The sequence below is a fragment of the Lepidochelys kempii genome, chromosome 2 (assembly GCF_965140285.1).
Source record: "Lepidochelys kempii isolate rLepKem1 chromosome 2, rLepKem1.hap1, whole genome shotgun sequence".
In the NCBI taxonomy this organism is placed as follows: domain Eukaryota; kingdom Metazoa; phylum Chordata; order Testudines; family Cheloniidae; genus Lepidochelys; species Lepidochelys kempii.
The window spans coordinates 175,354,002-175,372,245 of NC_136381.1; the positions used below are offsets into that span (position 1 = coordinate 175,354,002).

The 18,244-nt window shown below is 40.2% G+C and overlaps 1 protein-coding gene across 9 annotated transcripts in view; it reads left to right on the top strand.

The window, feature by feature from the left end:
• TPK1 (thiamin pyrophosphokinase 1) overlaps window positions 1–18,244 on the top strand; it is a 481,390-nt gene that overhangs the window by 384,710 nt on the left and 78,436 nt on the right. Inside the window, exon 9 of one of the 9 annotated variants that reach the window (XR_013635372.1) lies at window positions 5,607–5,691. The exons of the other annotated variants lie outside the window; for them this stretch is intronic. The gene's annotated coding sequence lies outside the window, so the exon portion shown is untranslated. The remainder of the gene's footprint in view (window positions 1–5,606; window positions 5,692–18,244) is intronic. 9 annotated transcript variants of the gene reach the window in all.

Consider the following 18,244-nt stretch of genomic DNA (forward strand, 5'->3'; position numbering starts at 1 on the left):
TCTAGGCATGGCACAATATCGAAACAAATACTTTGCCTCAGTCTTTAATAAGACTAATGAGGATCTGAGGGATAATGGTAGCATGACAAATGGGAATGAGGATATGGAGGTATATATTACCATATCTGAGGTAGAAGCAAAAGTTGAACAGCTTAATGGGACTAAATCGGGGGCCCAGATAATCTTCATCCAAGAATATTAAAGGAATTGGCACATGAAATTGCAAGCCCATTAGCAAGAATTTTTAATGAATCTGTAAATTCAGGGGTTGTACCGTATGACTGGAGAATTGCTAACATAGTTCCTATTTTTAAGAAAGGGGAAAAATGTGATCCGGGTAACTACAGGCCTGTTAGTTTGACATCTGTAGCATGCAAGGTCTTGGAAAAAATTTTGAAGGAGAAAGTAATTTAGGACATTGAGATCAATGGTAAATGGGACAAAATACAGCATGGTTTTACAAAAGGTAGATCGTGCCAAACCAACCTGATCTCCTTCTTTGAAAAAGTAACAGATTTTTTAGACAAAGGAAAAGCAGTGGATCTAATTTACCCAAATTCCAGTAAGTCGTTTGATACCATGCCACCTGGGGAATTATTAGTTAAACTGGAAAAGATGGGGATGAATATGAAAATTGAAAGGTGGATAAGGAATTGGTTAAAAAGGAGACTACAGTGGGTCATACTGAAAGGTGAACTGTCAGACTGGAGGGAGGTTACCAGTGGAGTTCCTCAGGGATCAGTTTTGGGACCAATCTTTTTATTACTGACCTCGACACAAAAAATGGGAATGTGCTAATAAAGTTTGTGGATGAGACAAAGCTGGGAGGTATTGCCAATACAGAGAAGGACCGGGATATCATACAGGAGGATCTGGATGACCTTGTAAACTGGAGTAATAGTAATAGGATGAAATTTAATAGCAAAAAGTGCAAGGTCATGCATTTAGGGATTAATAAGAATTTTAGTTACAAGCTGGGGACGCATCAATTAGAAGTAACGGAGGAGGAGAAGGACCTTGGAGTATTGGTTGACCACAAGATGACTATGGGCCGCCAATGTGATATGGCTGTGAAAAAAATACGGTCTTGGGATGCATCAGGCGAGGTATTTCCAGTAGAGATAAGGAGGTTTTAGTACCATTATACAGGGCACTGGTGAGACCTCATCTGGAATACTGTGTACAGTTCTGGTCTCCCATGTTTAAGGAGGATGAATTCAAACTGGAACAGGTACAGAGAAGGACTACTAGGATGATCCGAGGAATGGAAAGCCTGTCTTATGAATGGAGACTCAAGGAGCTTGGCTTGTTTAGCCCAACCAAAAGAAGGTTGATGGGAGATATGATTGCTCTCTATAAATATATCAGAGGGATAAATACCAGGGAGTGAGAGGAATTATTTAAGCTCAGTACCAATGTGGACACAAGAACAAACGGATATAAATTGGCCATCAGGAAGTTTAGACTTGAAATTAGACAAAGGTTTCTAACCATCAGAGGAGTGAAGTTCTGGAACAGCCTTCCAAGAGAAGCAGTGGGGGCAAAAGACCTATCTGGCTTCAAGATTAAACTCGATAAATTTATGGAGGAGGTGGTATGATGGGATAACATGATTTTGGCAATTAATTGATCTTTAACTATTCATGGTAAATAGGCCCAATGGCCTGTGATGGGGTGGGATCTGAGTTACTGCAGAAAATTCTTTCCTGGGTATCTGGCTGGTGACTCTTGCCCACATGCTCAGGGTTCAGCTGATCACCATATTTGGGGTTGGGAAGGAATTTTCCTCCAGGGCAGATTGGAAGAGGCCCTGGGGGTTTTTCGCCTTCCTCTGTAGCATGGGGCACGGGTCACTTGCTGGAGGATTCTCTGCACCTTGAAGTCTTTAAACCATGATTTGAGGACTTCAATAGCTCAGATGTAGGTGAGAGGTTTATTGCAGGAGTGGGTGGGTGAGATTCTGTGGCCTGTGCAGGAGGTCAGACTAGATGATCATAATGATCCCTTCTGACCTTAACATCTGAGTCTATGAGATATAACAGTGTTCAAGTACATAAAAGATTGTTATAAGGAGGAGGGAGAAAAATTATTCTCCTTCACCTCTGAGGATAGAACAGGAAGCAATGGGTTAAATTGCAGCAAGGGCAGTTTAGGTTGGACATTAGGAAAAACTTCCTAGCTGTCAGGGTGGTTAAGCACTGGAATAAATTTTCCAAGGAGGTTGTGGAATCTCCCTCATTGGAGATTTTTAAGAGCAGGTTAGACAAACACCTGTCAGGTATGGTCTAGATAATACTTAGTCCTGCCATGAATGCAGGGGACTGGATGGCCTCTCGAGGTCCCTTCCAGTCCCATGATTCTAACCTGGCACCTAATCCTGCAGTCTGATCTACAGAGGTAGACCCTTGTGCCCACCCACACAGATGGCCCCCACAGGAGTACCTTCTGTATCTTAATGATGAATCGGAGGTCCAGCCACTCTGCTAGGGCCTACTGTGCCATTGCTGCCTGCCTCACATCTAGCTGTCTACTTTTACTATGGGTTTAATCTTTGGCAAAACATAGTTTTACATGGTCTCTTACACTTCAGGATCTGGAAAGCCTTAAATTCCACTGCGGATTTGAGTGTGCACAGTTGAAATCCCTAGTTAGCAACAGCTCGCTAGTAGTTGGGTTCTGAATTTGGCATTCAATTAAGAATGGAAGGAAGTTTCCAGATACAGGAGATCTAGGTGAAGAGTGGTCTGGCTGGCACAGTTATGATCTAACTCAGTTCAGCTGGTCTGTAAGGGTTGGCTGTACCCATATAAAAGAAGCACTCATGTCTTCTAATGTGAAAGACTATTGAAGATATGTGTACTCCATGAGAGGGAAAGGATGAGACTCTTCTAAATCCTCCTCACTCATCTGCTTTAGGCTGTAAAATGAATTTTGTGTCTGCTGTATAAAAAATGAGTAACATAATGTCTCAATAAATTTCCCAGACTTACAGAGAGTAGGAGAAGGAAGCTTAAACCACCATTAAGTTAATGAAGCAGAGTCTAAGGAGTTCACATAATTTTGTAAAATAGCCAACTGAAGTTACACACTGCACTGTATCAAAATGTGATGAACTTTGTGAGGAAACTTTTTGTTTGTTTCAAATGCTAGTTATTTTTCAAATGCATCAGAATTTTCCACGTTTAATGACATAACCTTTGTCACCTTAACAAGGTCCCTGTCTAGGAAAAAAGAGGATTGTCAGGGTAATTTTGGGGAGAGTCTGCCTGCTACCCCATATAATATATCCCATGGAATTTTCTGTTACTTCTAAAGCTGTGGTCTCTTTCATGAAAGAAAATCTGCAAAGAACAATGAATGTGTGACAAAGCTCTGTCCTTGTCTCCATGGGTCCCGTGTTTCCTGGTGGATTTTGCTAGCCTCAGAGGCTCACTGTGACCCACCACATAGCCCTTCTCTCTCTAGGGACAAGGGTCACAGCTTACTGACCATTTTCATCATAAGCCAGCAAGGGAGGTGAGGAGAAGCAACCCTCACTCACACAGTCTCTGTTGTCTCCCAGTCTCAGTGATTAATTGGGGAAGGGATGGGGGAATCCAGGCCCACCCTCTACTCCAGGCTCCAGCTCAGGGACCCTAATAGAAGCAGCTATGGTAGCTGACTTTTTGGAAATAGGAAGTGTACCCTGGGCCACTTCTCCACAGCAGCCCCCTCTCAATATCTCCTTCAGCGTTACCTCAGGGCCTCCTTCCTTGCACCTGATATGGATTTATACTGCTTAGTTCCTCCAACAGCATAGCTTCTGATACACACCTCACTGACTAACTGCAAGGCTTTTAACTAGTTCCAGCCAGCCCTTGGTTGGCTTCAGGTGTCCCAATCAACCTAACTATCTCCACTGCTTTCTAGAAGGATCGTAATTGGCCCCAGGTGACTTGATTAACCTGGAGCAACTGCCATTTAGTTACCATGGTACCAGGGATTTGTTTAGCCTGGGACTAACATACCTGTTCCTCACTACTTTACTATAGCCATCTGGCCTTGCCCCGTCACAATAGCAATTTGGTAAAAGCTCCATAGCTCATAGTAACTCAGCATTTGTAGATCCTAATTGTAATTCAAGTCTGGACAATGTTGCGATAGGTCTTTCCCCTGAGATCATTGCTAGGAGATAGTCAGTTCTAAACTTGTCTTACCACCCCCAGCTTTCTATGGAATCAGATAGTCAGAGAATCTAGTGGGAATGTCGAACCCGAAAGAGTTCTTTTTCATGGGAAGAGCCTGCCATGTCTGTCAATGAGACTATTACCATAGTGACATTTGAACAGGGAAAGGAAAGGGTAGATTGAAGGTTTATTGCCCTTGATCAAAGAGAAAAGAGAATGTCCAGAATGTGCTAGTTTGACCTGCTTGAACTAAATATACCCTCACCAGATAAAAAGAAATATTGTTTGGCAATGGGCCAGAGTTATTCTAAGCATTTGCTAGAGTAACTACATATATAACAGTAGGGCATATTCCATGTTGGGCATTCTTGAATCACAAGAAAATGCAGAAGTATGGAGAATCCCCTAGCATAGGGCCATGCATGACTCATGACTGCAGACGTCCTGAAGTGAATGAGATACAGAACTTTCTATGACATAAGCACCACAAAAGGCTAATGTGGATCATTATTGTTAAAGAGAGCACTGTGTGCTTTCATTATTACACTATATAACCTCAAAATGTGGTGGTTTGAAAACGTAAGTCTGGAGTTTTAAAAGGCGACTAAGAGAGTTGGGAGTCCAAGTTCCATGGATTTGGGGCACCAAACTCGTGTCGGCTAGGATTTGAAAAAGGAGCCTAAACTCACAAAGTGGAGATGGAGTAGCTGTCTGCTTTTTTGTGTATATAAATACTGAGCCACTTTTGCTTGTTTTTTTCATTGGGGCAGGACGGTGCAGAATAATTTTCAAAAGTATAAATAGTATAAGCAGCAGCATCTGACCAGAGAATTTGCTAAATGGACATCCAGGTAATTGGTGCATAATTGTCTTCTAGTAGGTGCTCTCACCTCTTCTCCATCTTATCACGTACCTTTTGTTTACAGTCTAGTTTTTGTTAATAGATGTTTTACTTCAGGGAAAAGTGGGAACAGGCAATTTGGAATATGTTAGGCTGGGACTGTGTACTAAAAATGTATACTAAAATGATACTAAAAATCTGTCACACACGTAATTGGGTTGATCCATTTAGACGTGTTCTGCATGGAGAAGTCTGAGTTTAAATCTTATTTTATTGGCCAAAGAGTTGTTTATTTTTTTATGGAGACATGGGTTACACATCACTCCATGGTTGGTTTGAGGGGAGTGGATTTGGAGGATTGTAATGGTGTCAGACACAATTCATAGATGGCATTGGACTGAGAATCCAGTTGTCCTCAATGCTTATGATACCAACAATACTGTGATTAGCTGCTGAATTCTGGGAGGTACAGCATTCTGGGTAATGCTCATGTTGCATATCAGTTGCACCAACTGACTTGGTTGGTCTCATTATTAACGTTTTAATCACAGAATCTGAATAGTTCTATTATTTATACCTCAATCTCTTCATCATTAAAGTATAGAACCCAAGACATGCTGGGATTCTCTAGGTATTCCAAAAGCAACTTGAGACTCTAAAGCCTGAAACTGATCCTGTGCCCAAGTAAGTGGCTGAACCTAACCATTAATAACTCAAATTCTGAATATGATTATTATTCAGATGATGGTAAAACAAAAAGCAGTGAAACAAAGTAAAAACAAATACCCCAAATCCAGAATGCATGTTAATTTCCATGGCAACAAGCTTTCTTTCTCATGACAAGCCCTAGATTAAAATTGCTGGGAAAATGCCTTAGCTCTGGTACTAGCTATCACTAATGATCCTCCTGACTTCTGTTCTGCCTATGATTTTACGCTTAAATTGAAAATGGCGGCTTACCCACAAAGGATAATATAAAGAAGCAAAGGGAAGGGCACACATCGCTATGAAGTATGACTTAAGTGTCGTCATTTTTGCTGATGGCTTGGGTATGGCAGACCTTTTCCTGTTCGTTTGTGCATGGAAGTCTGAGACACACCCCTCCCTGGTAAATCTTAATGAACAGAATGCTTATAAATATTAGAAATTCAATATTTTTCATGCTAAACGTGACAAAAAGTAAAAGGCTTTTCCTCATTTTGTCATCAGTTAATAGAAAAAGACCTGAAAGGCTTGTTTGAAAAACTTGATTTCTGGACCTTCACATTCTTTTAAGTGTCTCAACTATAAATTAATCTGGAATCTGTGCTGTAATAGCTGGACAAATCAACTGATGATTTAGGTGTTAATAGGGCCTTGGATCATTATTAGGGCATGCAGGCATTATTGCAATACAAATAGCATTTTTCCAGCATTTTTAATTTCTTTTGTTATTTCTTCTCTAACTTTCTAGCACTACAATATATTTAAGTGTTTGTTCACTTATCAACCTTACTTATGAGTTTAACACAGTTTTCTTTCTGGGAACATATAAATTCCAATGTGATGAAAATGTATAAAAAGCTCTCAAATGCTAGTCAAATGTGATCTACGTTCAATTCACAAATACTGTGAGACTTCGTAGGTTCTGGATAGGAATAGAAAGGGCTTAAATACCTATGCCAGAGACTGTGCTGAGGGATGCTACCAAACCTCTCACATCTATGATGTAATAAATAAAACTGAAATCCATACCCTCTCCTTCCAATGGTCAATCAAATACAGCTTACATCTTGATTTCACATGGAATATTACAGAGCATGTGTGTGTGTATGTACACACGTGCATATTTTTGTATCAATGCTTCCTTACAAACTGTCATTTACTAATATTGGATACAAATGGGAGATTCATTTGTTTTAGTTTCCACCTTATGAGCAAAGAAATTTGGAGAAGTTGGAAAATTGCTTAGGGGAACAACTCCTAGCTGTATTTACTATTGTAAAGCACACATTCTGGATCACACTAATAACATATTCCTTACCTGGTCTCAAAGGGATATAAATCTTTTCTCCATTAAAATCTGATTTACAACAGAGAATTTAGAGAATACTAGCTCTGATTTGACTTATCTGGCTGCTTGCTGATAACAGCTTCATAGCATTTAGAAAGAAAAGAAATTCTCAAGTGCTAGTGTTATCCGGTATATATCCTCTGAGGTCCCTTCATGGAGGTTAACTGAGAATGAAGAAAGAAGCTGCAGTGCTGCAATTGATAAGTGAACCTGGCTGGAGGATAGTGGCATACTAAGAATTTTCTTTAATACGGAGTGATCTCATTAGCAAATAGTAAGTTATGACTCAATGCATATTTCCTTTCATGTGCTGTAGCTTATGATACCTGTATTATTAACCTCTGCAAGTGAATGAGCACAGTGTGTATACGTTTTTTCCATGTAATTTTTGTGCAAACTGGCTTTTGTAGGGTGGGAATTATGCCTCTGTTAACTACTTCTATGCAACAGAGCGTCCCTACTGTTTGACTACAAGGAGGCAATAATAATAATAATAATAGAAAGCTCTTACTTCTGTTGTAGTCAATAGTTTTGCTAATATCAACCAAAACTTTTTTAAATGTTGCCATTGATAGTAAAAATCAAACTTTTGCTGTATTACTTATTATTTTTATGTTCCTTGTTTGTTTCTAAACTGCTTAATTGTTGTGCTCATGAAATTGAAGAATCCCCCCCCCAAAAAAAAAAAAAAGAAAAAGGGATGCTGCCATTACTGTTAGGGCTGCAAATTTATTTTAAAGGCACTGCACTGTTTTAAATGTTTAGGGCTAAGTGTTGCAGAGGAAACATGGAACTTGGAACTCCAAAGAGAAGAAGAAACTGATTTTCAGGCTTGTTGTTTTAAGTGTATTTTAGATGGCATTTGAGCGCCTGATTTGGAATCTTAAACCAATTGAGTTTCTTTTATTTTATGGGTTTATTGTTCAGGAAAAGTTCTGAATTAACAGCAGTGGAGACTGTGAAGAGCTGTTTGTCCACCAAATTGGATATAGTATGGTCCACAGCAATCCAAGCTTCCCCCATGCTGCCATGCCAATGGGCCTTCTTTCAATTAGGGAGGGCAAATAATCAACACACTCCTTTAATCCTTGGTGCCTCTTCTCAGAGTGTTAAATGATTGGTCCTGGTTCTGATGATAGCTTTTATGATACTGAGACTTGTACACTAGGAATTGGATAGAGACAACTAAATTAAACTCATCTCTACAGGCTGCCAAACAGCTGTCAGAGGGCAGCAACTTCCAATGTGGGCTGGATTTTAACCAGTGACCAGCGGTTAAAGGCTTCACAACCAGCAGTTTGAAGCATCCAATCCCCTTCTGTTCCATTAGTAAATAAATATCTTTCTAGTTCGGTAACTGGGAAGCATTTTCAGAGCTCCTGTGGGCAGTACCTTGCTTCCTTCCAGTTTCCTTATTTTTAAAATTCTGTTTAGCACTGGGCATCAGAATCAGTGCTGTTTCTGCAGTTACTTTGGGCAGCGTTAGCCTGTTCCCAGCAAATTAGCTGTTCAGCTGTAAGCATTTTGTTGTCTGCCTTCAAGGAGGCTGATGAGTTATTATAAGACAAGGCCTGCTGAAATATACTTTCAGTAAGGCTGATGTCCTGGTGGGGGCAGGCTGATGTCAAAGCTGAGCAACAATTAACAAAGCAATGACAGGGGCACTGCCTAATGAATAAAATATTTTAAAACTAGGAAGTGTTCCTCGCTAAAGCAGTGCTCAGCTCAGTGTATGGTAGCTGCAAGTTTTAAAACCTAAAAGTAAGGTTTACAATTGTGACTGAGCTGCAAAATTTGGATCCCAAGTGTGTGATGGAGGCATTGGATCTGGGTTTTTGGTCCTTCCTGGTAAAAGCAGAGTCTATGCGTAAACCTCAAGTCTGGACCTCCTCCCCAAATCCAGACATCCACTGAAATCTGGGGGAAGGTTCCAGCTCTTTTCCAACAGAGAAATTTCCCCCCTTATATGTTTTGGGTAGCTGTAAGTAAAACCAGACTGAATTAGCCTGGCAGATGTTTGAATCCTGCTGTGTTCCACTGTTAAGTACAGTGGTGCATTCCTTCAGACATTTGGTGTAGGAGAGATTTCAGGAGAATGAAATCTCTTTCTTCCCCTTGCATCTCCTCTATGTCCTTTCAATCCCTGTCTTTTTCTAGAGAGAAGTGTGATCTAGGAGTCTGAGCTTAAGACATGGAGCAAAGACCAGTTTAGCTCCAGTCCCAGCACTGGTACTTTGACTCATTTATATAGATCAATGACTTAATTTAACATACTAAAATCACTTAAAAATCAACAGAAATAGGCCAAGTAGGAAGTGTAAAAAATTTAGCAGGCTTTTTGTTGTGTGGCAGGGGAAGGGATGTTGGAAGAGAAAAAGGGTCAGATTCTGCTTTCATTACACCATTTTAAATCCAGAGTGAACTCCACTGACTTCAACAGTTACTCTGAATTTATAACAGTATAATGGAAGTGGAATTTTTCAGAGAGAGACTCTTGAGTTTATACTAACGTCATTCTCATCAGTCAACCTGACCACATGAATATTAGGAAATCAACGTATTTAGACAACTGTGGAGGCAGAGCTGAAATATAATCATGTTCTTGAATGGAAGTCAATGAAAAATTGGCCAATGTGCAAATGCTCATTTGTCATATCCCTTGCAAATATACTTTAATTGTTTGCATATTTAAATGCCCAGAGTCAACCATAACAAATGTGAGATGTCATGTTGCTGAGAGATTTCCAAAAACAAAAAAGATCTGAGGCATGTGGTGAGTTATTGCTGGTTCCTAGTGTTCTCTGCAGAATCACAAAAGGGCAAGGACTGAAAGGACAAATCAATCATGTCTGATTCAAGTTCCTGTAACTTAAAAGTGGGCTGTGCTAGCTCATGAGCTAAGGTAAAGAAATATATACAGTAGTTTATCCTATTGTATTTGTTTTTAAACTGCCTGTGCATAGAGATAGATATTAGACCGTACACTTAAAAATTGATTTGTTTCCAATTAGCATATTTGCAAATGTATGTTTTAATTCTGTATACTGCAGAAATCAGTGTAATTCATTGTTCTCTTCACCCCAGTGCTGCTGAGAAACATTACCTTCTCTCTGCCCTTGTCCTCACCTAAGTTGCCATAATAAAGATGCCAAGTGGTGCTGGTTATGTTGGTTTATTCTTCTTTTGCCCTTTCCTTTTTTCACTCCCAACCTTCACTTTCCATTTTGTGTCTTGGTGTAGCTATTCCCCATGTTCTGTCATTTGTTAGAATTTCCAGCCACCAGTGTAGTGGGATAAATATGTGTTTTGTCAAGCAGTAAAAGAAACTCCAGAGTTCTGGAACTTCAGTGTGGGATTAAACAGTTCGCCTCAAAAGGATTCCTAATAGAGCTGAGCAAATAATTGATTTTTCAGTGTGGTGGCTGAAACCGAAGGAGGGGAATTTCAAACCAAAACTGATCTTTTTCCCCTTGCTAAAATGAAATACCAAAAAACTTTCCTTCAGGTCAAATGAAATGACAATTCAAAATGAACCGTTCCGACTTTTTCAAAATACAAAAAAAAAATCTAATTTTTTTATTTGGCCCAAAACTATTTGCTAAATTGAACACAAATTTGTGACTAATTTTGGGTGCCCCCAGATTACATTTTTCAGTGAAATTTTACCTAGATCTAGTGCCTATGGATCTCTGGTCTCTTCTGGTTTATGCCATCAGCCCATAATTGTTTCTATAGAAGATTAAAGGCTTTTTCCCTCATCACCATGCGATGGTACAGTGGTGTTGGTGGTGATGTTCTGTTAAACACCATGCATGCTTTTGGCTTTGTACTAGGCACAGAAAAAGATATGGTCCGTGCTCATACGTGATTCAGTGTGACACTTAATTGTAGCCTGTAAAAATCTTGACTAAAATGGGTATGATTTGGAATTATCTGTTTTCTGCCTAGATTCTGGCTATAGAGCATTGTGGCAAATCCATTTTTTTCCCAAACAATGGGCTTGTCTAATGTGCTGCTCTCTAATTGCCCAGGTAGGCTTCGTTAGTACGCTTTAAAAGGTAGCTATTTCATGTTAACATAGTCCTGTTAGTGGCTGGTCCAGTTTGTGGCTGGTCCAAACAGAGGATGACAGTCTTCTCCTGTTGTCAGTTATTCCTTTAGTACTGTGCTGTGGATCTGAAGGTTCCAACCCTGCTGCTGACACGTGTAGAGGTCATTATGACTCCACATGATGGAATTCGGCTGGGGACATACACATAAAAGCTTCATTCACTACATAACTCAGATTCATCCCCAGAGCAGATCCATCCTATGCACTGAGTGAATCAGGAGTCCTGTGAAAAAAATAGTATGAGATCATCTAATTAAAGACTGTGTTATAATGCATACACACAAAGGAGCAATATTAAAGTTGCAGAGACAACTTTGGAGTTCTTGTTTTTGCAACCTTAATGCTCTTTTAAGGTGTTTTCCATTTAGTGGGGGGGAGGGTCTACACATACACATAATGTGTGAGTGTGTGTGTGTGTGTATATATCTGTATATAATGACCAAACTTAATATTTTGTTTGGAAAGAGATTTAATTTACTTATTATAAGGAAATACTGATAAAAACAGTAAAAATTTTCAAACCAGTCAAAACATCCTCGTCTATAACAATTGTAGACTGATGACATAAATGACATACAGCAAATAGATAGCAAATGCATATTCCTCTCTATATCCTGCACATACAGTATAGAAAATATATATATATACACACAGTATATAATAAATTGCTGGTACAAGCCAGAACATAGCAGTTATAATCTAATGATCAATTAAAAATGTCTTATAATTGCACCACCAGGTCCCCCCAATGTGACACATTACTTTATTATAATTTACACCCTGGTCTCCAGCACCACTGAAGCTCTTCTGATTGGCTTGTTTAATGGCTGTGTTTGTAAGACAGTTTTCTAATCAGCTATCTGAGTACTTATCAAAAATAAGGCTCTTAATTTTGAAGCAAATCAGTTGGAGGTGCTACATCAGTGACGGTGGTATGGGTTTTGGGGTTTTTTTAAAGAAAAATGTCAATCATGTTCATTTTATAAAATGATGTATTATAGAAAAATGTTATAAACTCATTAATTGTAGAAAACTGCTTTTTTCTCAGAAATCTGTATTGTGCACTTATTAGCACTGTGGCATTGTCAAATCAAAAACTTATGTGTTCTGGAATGGCAATCATAATTTACATGAGCTCTTCCTAATTTTGCTTTGGATTGTCAGAGCGAAGTATGAAACCATGACTAGGGTTGTGTGAACAAGTGCTTGTCAAACACTTTGTTCATAGCTTGTTCGTATCCCAACTCTCTAGTTTGTTGACCTATAGCTCAACTTAAGATCCTATCAATACAGCTGCCGTTCAGGTGCATCAAGTAAACTCTCTTATGACAATTTGGTTGACAACGTACTCTGGTACATATGGAGATGTTTCTAATCAATTATATTTTGTCTCAAATAGTCAAAAGTATAGGGTATAGTATCAATCTGCAAATTTGTAAGTAAGAGAACATAACACTTCTGAGTTAAAGAATTACCCAAAATAAATTTGAAATTGCTTTTTCCAACACCCATATGTTGTGCCTTCAGGCCAAACTGATTATTTTCATATTTGCTAATAAAATTGTTCACTGAGGTTGAAACTTTTTATGCCACTAATACAAATACCGTACATAGTAAAAACTACTCCTAGTAGAGGGAATGGAAAAGAAGTTTTTTAACATAATGTTATATGCTGGAGTCTATGAAATATTAATCTGCAGACAAACTAGCCAAAACAAAAATGCATTTTTGTAATGGTAGTTAAAATGAAATATCAAGTTTTCATAATAGAACCATATAAAATACCAAAAATCTGGAGCAAGTCTTTTAAATAGAGCTTTCTTCCTTCTTAAGAATTGATTTAAACAACTGCTGGAAAAAGCTACCTACAGTGCACAGGAAGAAGTTTTTTGGTTCTGCCAAAGTTAAGAAGTGTGCTACATATTCTTTGGTGCCACCTACTCATACCTTATCTGTTAACTGTTTTCATATAAAATAGTAATAATACCTAGGTCTTATGTGGCACTTTTCATCTGTAGATCTCAAAGCACTTTACAATGGAGGTTAGTATCATTATCCCCATTTTACCCATGGGGAAACTGAGGCACAGATGGGCCATGACTTGCCTGAGGTCACCCAGCTTAGCAGGCCAGTGGAAGAGCTATTGAGCTATATAGAGTACTTCTGAAACAGTTTGGACTTCTTTTCCTCCATGGTTCTAAGACTTTCCTCCTCAGTTCTGTAAGTCAAAGTCCCAGTCCTGTATCTCTTACTCACGCAAAATTGACACTGACGTCAATGAGTGTTCGATCTGAGTAAGGAGTGCAGGATGTGGTTTAGTGGCTTCAGTATTACTTCAGCTCCCCAGCTAAATTCACCTTGAAAAATTGTGTCCCGTTGCAAAAATCAGCTTTTCCTTTGCTCCTGTCTCTCTCAGTCTTCGACTTCCATGGCTCTGATTCCCGGCTGCACCAATCAGTCTTGTTTTCACACCACTTCTTTCTGGCTCTTGTTGTTAAATGTGTGATGCACAGCCATTTGATTCTCAAAAGGACGGATGTGAGCCATTGTTCAGTACATATTTCACATTTGCTATAATTGGAAATAATCTTTTTTTAAAAAATATCTAAAATTTGAAGTTAGGAATCGGTCTACACAGTACCTCCTACAGGTTCACTAGGGCAGTACTGCATGTAAGTGACCTACCAAGGGGAATCCGGTAATTTAAATTATAAATTGGAGATCCCTTCCAGGGTTATGCTTAAAGGTTAATATTGTGGAATGATCCCTTGGATGTAAGTAAGCATGTTTTTCGTGCTATGTTAGATACTGTGTTTAGTTAATGCTTCACAGTATCTGTAGGGTAGGCGGGGAAAGGATCATTGTTTAACATACAGTGCCATCTACAGAATAGGCCAGGCAGTCCGAAAGTACTTTATATTCTCTGGATTTTTTTGTCACAGTACAGATTACACCTGTGGTCACAATATGTCATGAATGTGCACAGTCAGAAAATGGATCATAATCGTAACTATGGCAGATAAATGCTAAATTAGAATATAAGTAGTGCACAGAAATATATTGAGGAAACTCCTTTTATACTGCAGTGAAACAGAAAGAAAGTCCACTCATTGTTTTAATGCACTATGGTACCTGCTTACAGGGTGAAATTTTCCCCTTTGTAAAGGCAGACCCATGCTAAGCTGAGTTGCTCTAGTGTTTTAAGTGTAGACGTACCCTAAATCTTCACCTATGTGTGTTCCCCTTTGGCTCGAACAGTTTGCTTATATTCAGGGCCTTGCCCGGTTGTGTCCCAGGCTGTAGAACCCTGTGAGGTGGGAGGGGTCCCAGAGCTCAGGCCCAGTCCTGAAAGTCTACACAGCAATGAAACAGCCCCCGAGCCCAAGCCCCGCGAGCTTGAGTTGGGTGGCACAGGCCAGCCGTGGGTATTTCTTTGCTGTGTAGACATACCCTTATTCTCCCTGACCTTGCTCAGGCCTGCCAAGCCTTGGCCATGGCTTCCATTGTTTCCCGCTGTGATTCTGTAAAAGGGGCTTAATTGCTCCTCTTATTTAGCCCTGAATGAAGAGTACTTAGGAAACTCATTGGCTTTAATGAGGTCTGTTGTATAAAGATCAAAGACCCAGTTGATGTCAGCCGTTAACACCTTCCAGTGTAAGACATGGATCTAGTTATCCAAATACCTTGCACGGGGTACAAAGGAATTAGCAGGTGTAAGTCATGCCTGTTTGGTGTGGTGCTCTGTCCCTCTCTAGTGGCACCTAGCCATCTAGAGATTGATGAATCAGTTACAGCCTTGGCTAAGAGCCATGTGGTGGTTAGCTCATGCAGTAGAGGCTCATGCATTTAGCTCAAAAGGTCCTCGGTTCAGTCCCACCCACCAACAACCAGGGTCTGTCAGCATTATACAGGCACTTATCTAGGCTGGTGTAGCAACCTACAATTGCAATGCTGCCTTGTAGGCCTCTCTGTTGATTGGGGAGTTGGATTTTGGTTCCTACAAATCCCCATGAAGTTGTTCACAAAAATCCTGGGGCAGAAGGCTGAATTACACCCATAGTCCACTTATTCTGGAAAAATACATAGATTAGTAACCACTTAACTTTCAAGGTTTCACTGTTTCTTGGTATAGCAAAAATCCTATTGCAAGCTAGCAAAGAGAGTCATGGTTGTTGGAAAAGTAGGACTCCGCCCTTTCCAGTGATAATGTCAGGAATCAGGGCCTGTAGCACAGCCAGTCTCTGAGCAATCTAACAAGCGCAGTAGGTTGCTTCATTGGTTGGATGAGTCAGCAGACCAGTTCTTAAGCCCAGCAGCAGCCATAGTTCAGCAGCTGCTTAAAGCATTCACCCATAGCTATGATAGCTTCTGTGCTTTCTTGTTGCCAGCTTTGCTCCTACCTTGTCTTGCTCCAGGTAGCCCAGTGCTGACTCCTGGCTCTGAGTCCCGACTTCTGATTTCAGCTCTGACACTGGGCTCCATTTCCTGACTACCGGCTCTTGCTATAACCACAAGGCCTGACTCCTGCTCTTAACATGGGTGTGACTGCCCCCATGTCCCAGTCATGGACAGATAAAATGCTTCTATTTCTAGCCTTCCAGGATTGCAAGGCAGCAGACTTAAGCTGTCACTAGTCCAAGAGTCAGTATTACACATCAGGTCAGTGTAGTTGGGAAAGGAGGATGGGAAGCATGCTACATTTGAGGGAAAGTGAGAAATATTTTCATGGTGGGTTGTTTTGTTTTTTTAAATGATGCCTGTTAGACGTAGCACAGAGGTTTGAAATAGTAGTAGTAGTACTCGCAGATATGGATCAGGGGGCTTAGTGCCTGGGAGATGGTCGAAATTTCATGCTAAGTGCAGTTTATCACATGGATATCACTGCTTGTGAGAGAGTGGGGATATGTATCTGTAAATTAATGCTATTTTCTTTAACGTATATTAAACCTGAAAAGGGACAGAAATATGAGTTAGCAGAGCTCTACAGAATGTTAAAATAATTATGTTGCCGTTATGCTCAACATTTCCATCTTTAAATAAATTGGTTTTGAACTTCTGAAGAATGGCAGTTATGGCAGACTGTGATTAGATAAATGGATGCAAATGGTAATTGTAACTGATGAGTGATTGATGATGGCTTTATATGTTTGCCATTATATAACCTTGTAACTAGTTTCCTCCACAGCAAGGATGGAACCTGTAAGCAACAAGCTGATGCACCGGCATCGACTTTCATTTTTCTGAGTGGCTTCTCCATTCCGGCTCTGCCCCGAAGCCCGGCTCCCACTCCGCCCCTTCCTCCAAGGCCCCACCCTCCCTTCACCTCTTCCTGCCCTCACTCTGCCCCCTCCCTGAGCGCACCCTGCCCTCGCTCTGCCTCTTCCCATCTCCTTTCCCCCAAGCGCATCCCGCTTGCTACCAAATGGGCTGATCAGCGGGAGCCACTGAACAGCTGATTGGCGGGTGACTAGTGGCTGCTGAGCACCCACTCTTTTTTTCCTGTGGGTGCTTGAACCCTGGAGTACCCAGAGAGTCAGAGCTTATGAGCTGATGTACCAATTTGAATTCAAACCACAATTTTTAAACAGCATATGGGGTATGCACAGGGATGTTGCATGATTGATTGATTAACTTTGCCATTGCTGTCAACATGCCTGGTACCAAGATAAGTCTCAGACAATGGACACAAGAGGAGCTGGGAAGTAGGTTCAGCAGAAGCAAACAATTACAAGTTTGACATAGCATGAGGAGACTTTAAGCCCAGCTGAACTTCAGTAAATTGTGTGTACTGGGGGAGCCAGCCCATCCATTATTCAAGGGGGAAAGAAAGAGGGGAACCCAACCATCTCTTATCACTCTTCAGTGATCTCTCATATTTTATATTTCTTTCCTTACTTTCCAATGTTTTGTGTTGCTTTCTTGGAGTATATTACTTACTTCAGACAGTAAGAGTGGTGCGACCTGTAAGAAATTTAAAATGCAACACTTAGGGCCGTACGAGAGCATGCAGTAGAGTTCCCATATACGAGGCACTTGAGTGCTACCAAGTGTGTTTTGATAATTGGAAGCTGATGGAACAAGATGAGCAAGCAGTTCCTTAGAAAAGGAGGCTTGGATGATGGATGTTCATGTAATCAGGGTTATACTATAATTTCATTTGATTTGCCACTTGCCAATTACTTGACAATCACTACAACAATATTTTGGTAACTAGATTAATTGAAAGAGATTGTATTACAGCAGATTGGATTCAACATTGGCATTGTATGATAAATAACTCGGTTATTAATTACAAGGTAACTTTTCTTTGTACAAAAGCTATTCACTGGAAACTTTAATAAACAGACTATTACCAAAGACAACCATAGAATTGTTACAGCTCTATACATATTTGCTCTATATGCTCTGTTTCTTGACATCAGTTTATCTACAGTGCTGAAATCTAACTTACTTTCACTGTGTCATTGCAGTACTGAACATAAACTTGCTGTGCATATCTTATGTGCCTGTTCTTGTGTCTGTATAAGAGAAGTGAATTAGGTTATATTTTGTTGACCTTTAAGATGCAAGTGAAATGGTAGCCCTGTTTGCTTACACTTCAAAGTACTGCCAGTCTATAGTCTGCATTAACCTTTGTGAGCACTCTTGAAGCGGTTGTTACATTTTTCTGAGTGGGTTCTCTATTCCAGCTCTGCCCCGAAGCCTGGCTCCCACTCCGCCCCTTCCTCCAAGGCCCCACCCTCGCTCCACCTCTTCCTGCCCTCACTCTGCCCCCTCCCTGAGCGCACCTTGTCCTCGCTCTGCCTCTTCCCATCCCCTTTTCCCCAAACGCATCCCGCTTGCCGCCAAATGGACTGATGCAGAGTGAATAGAAAAGGGATCAATTGGACGTATTATGCAAAATAACTCATCTAAATACATTCTTCTTAGAAACTAGGAAAAAGGTATTTTGTATGTATTTAAGAGTTAGATGGCCTGTGATTTGCTTAGCCAAATAAAACTTTAAAACAGATGGTTTCTAAATTTGGGGAAAATAACCATTTCAGTATTTTCTCTCTGTGCAATCTGCTGTT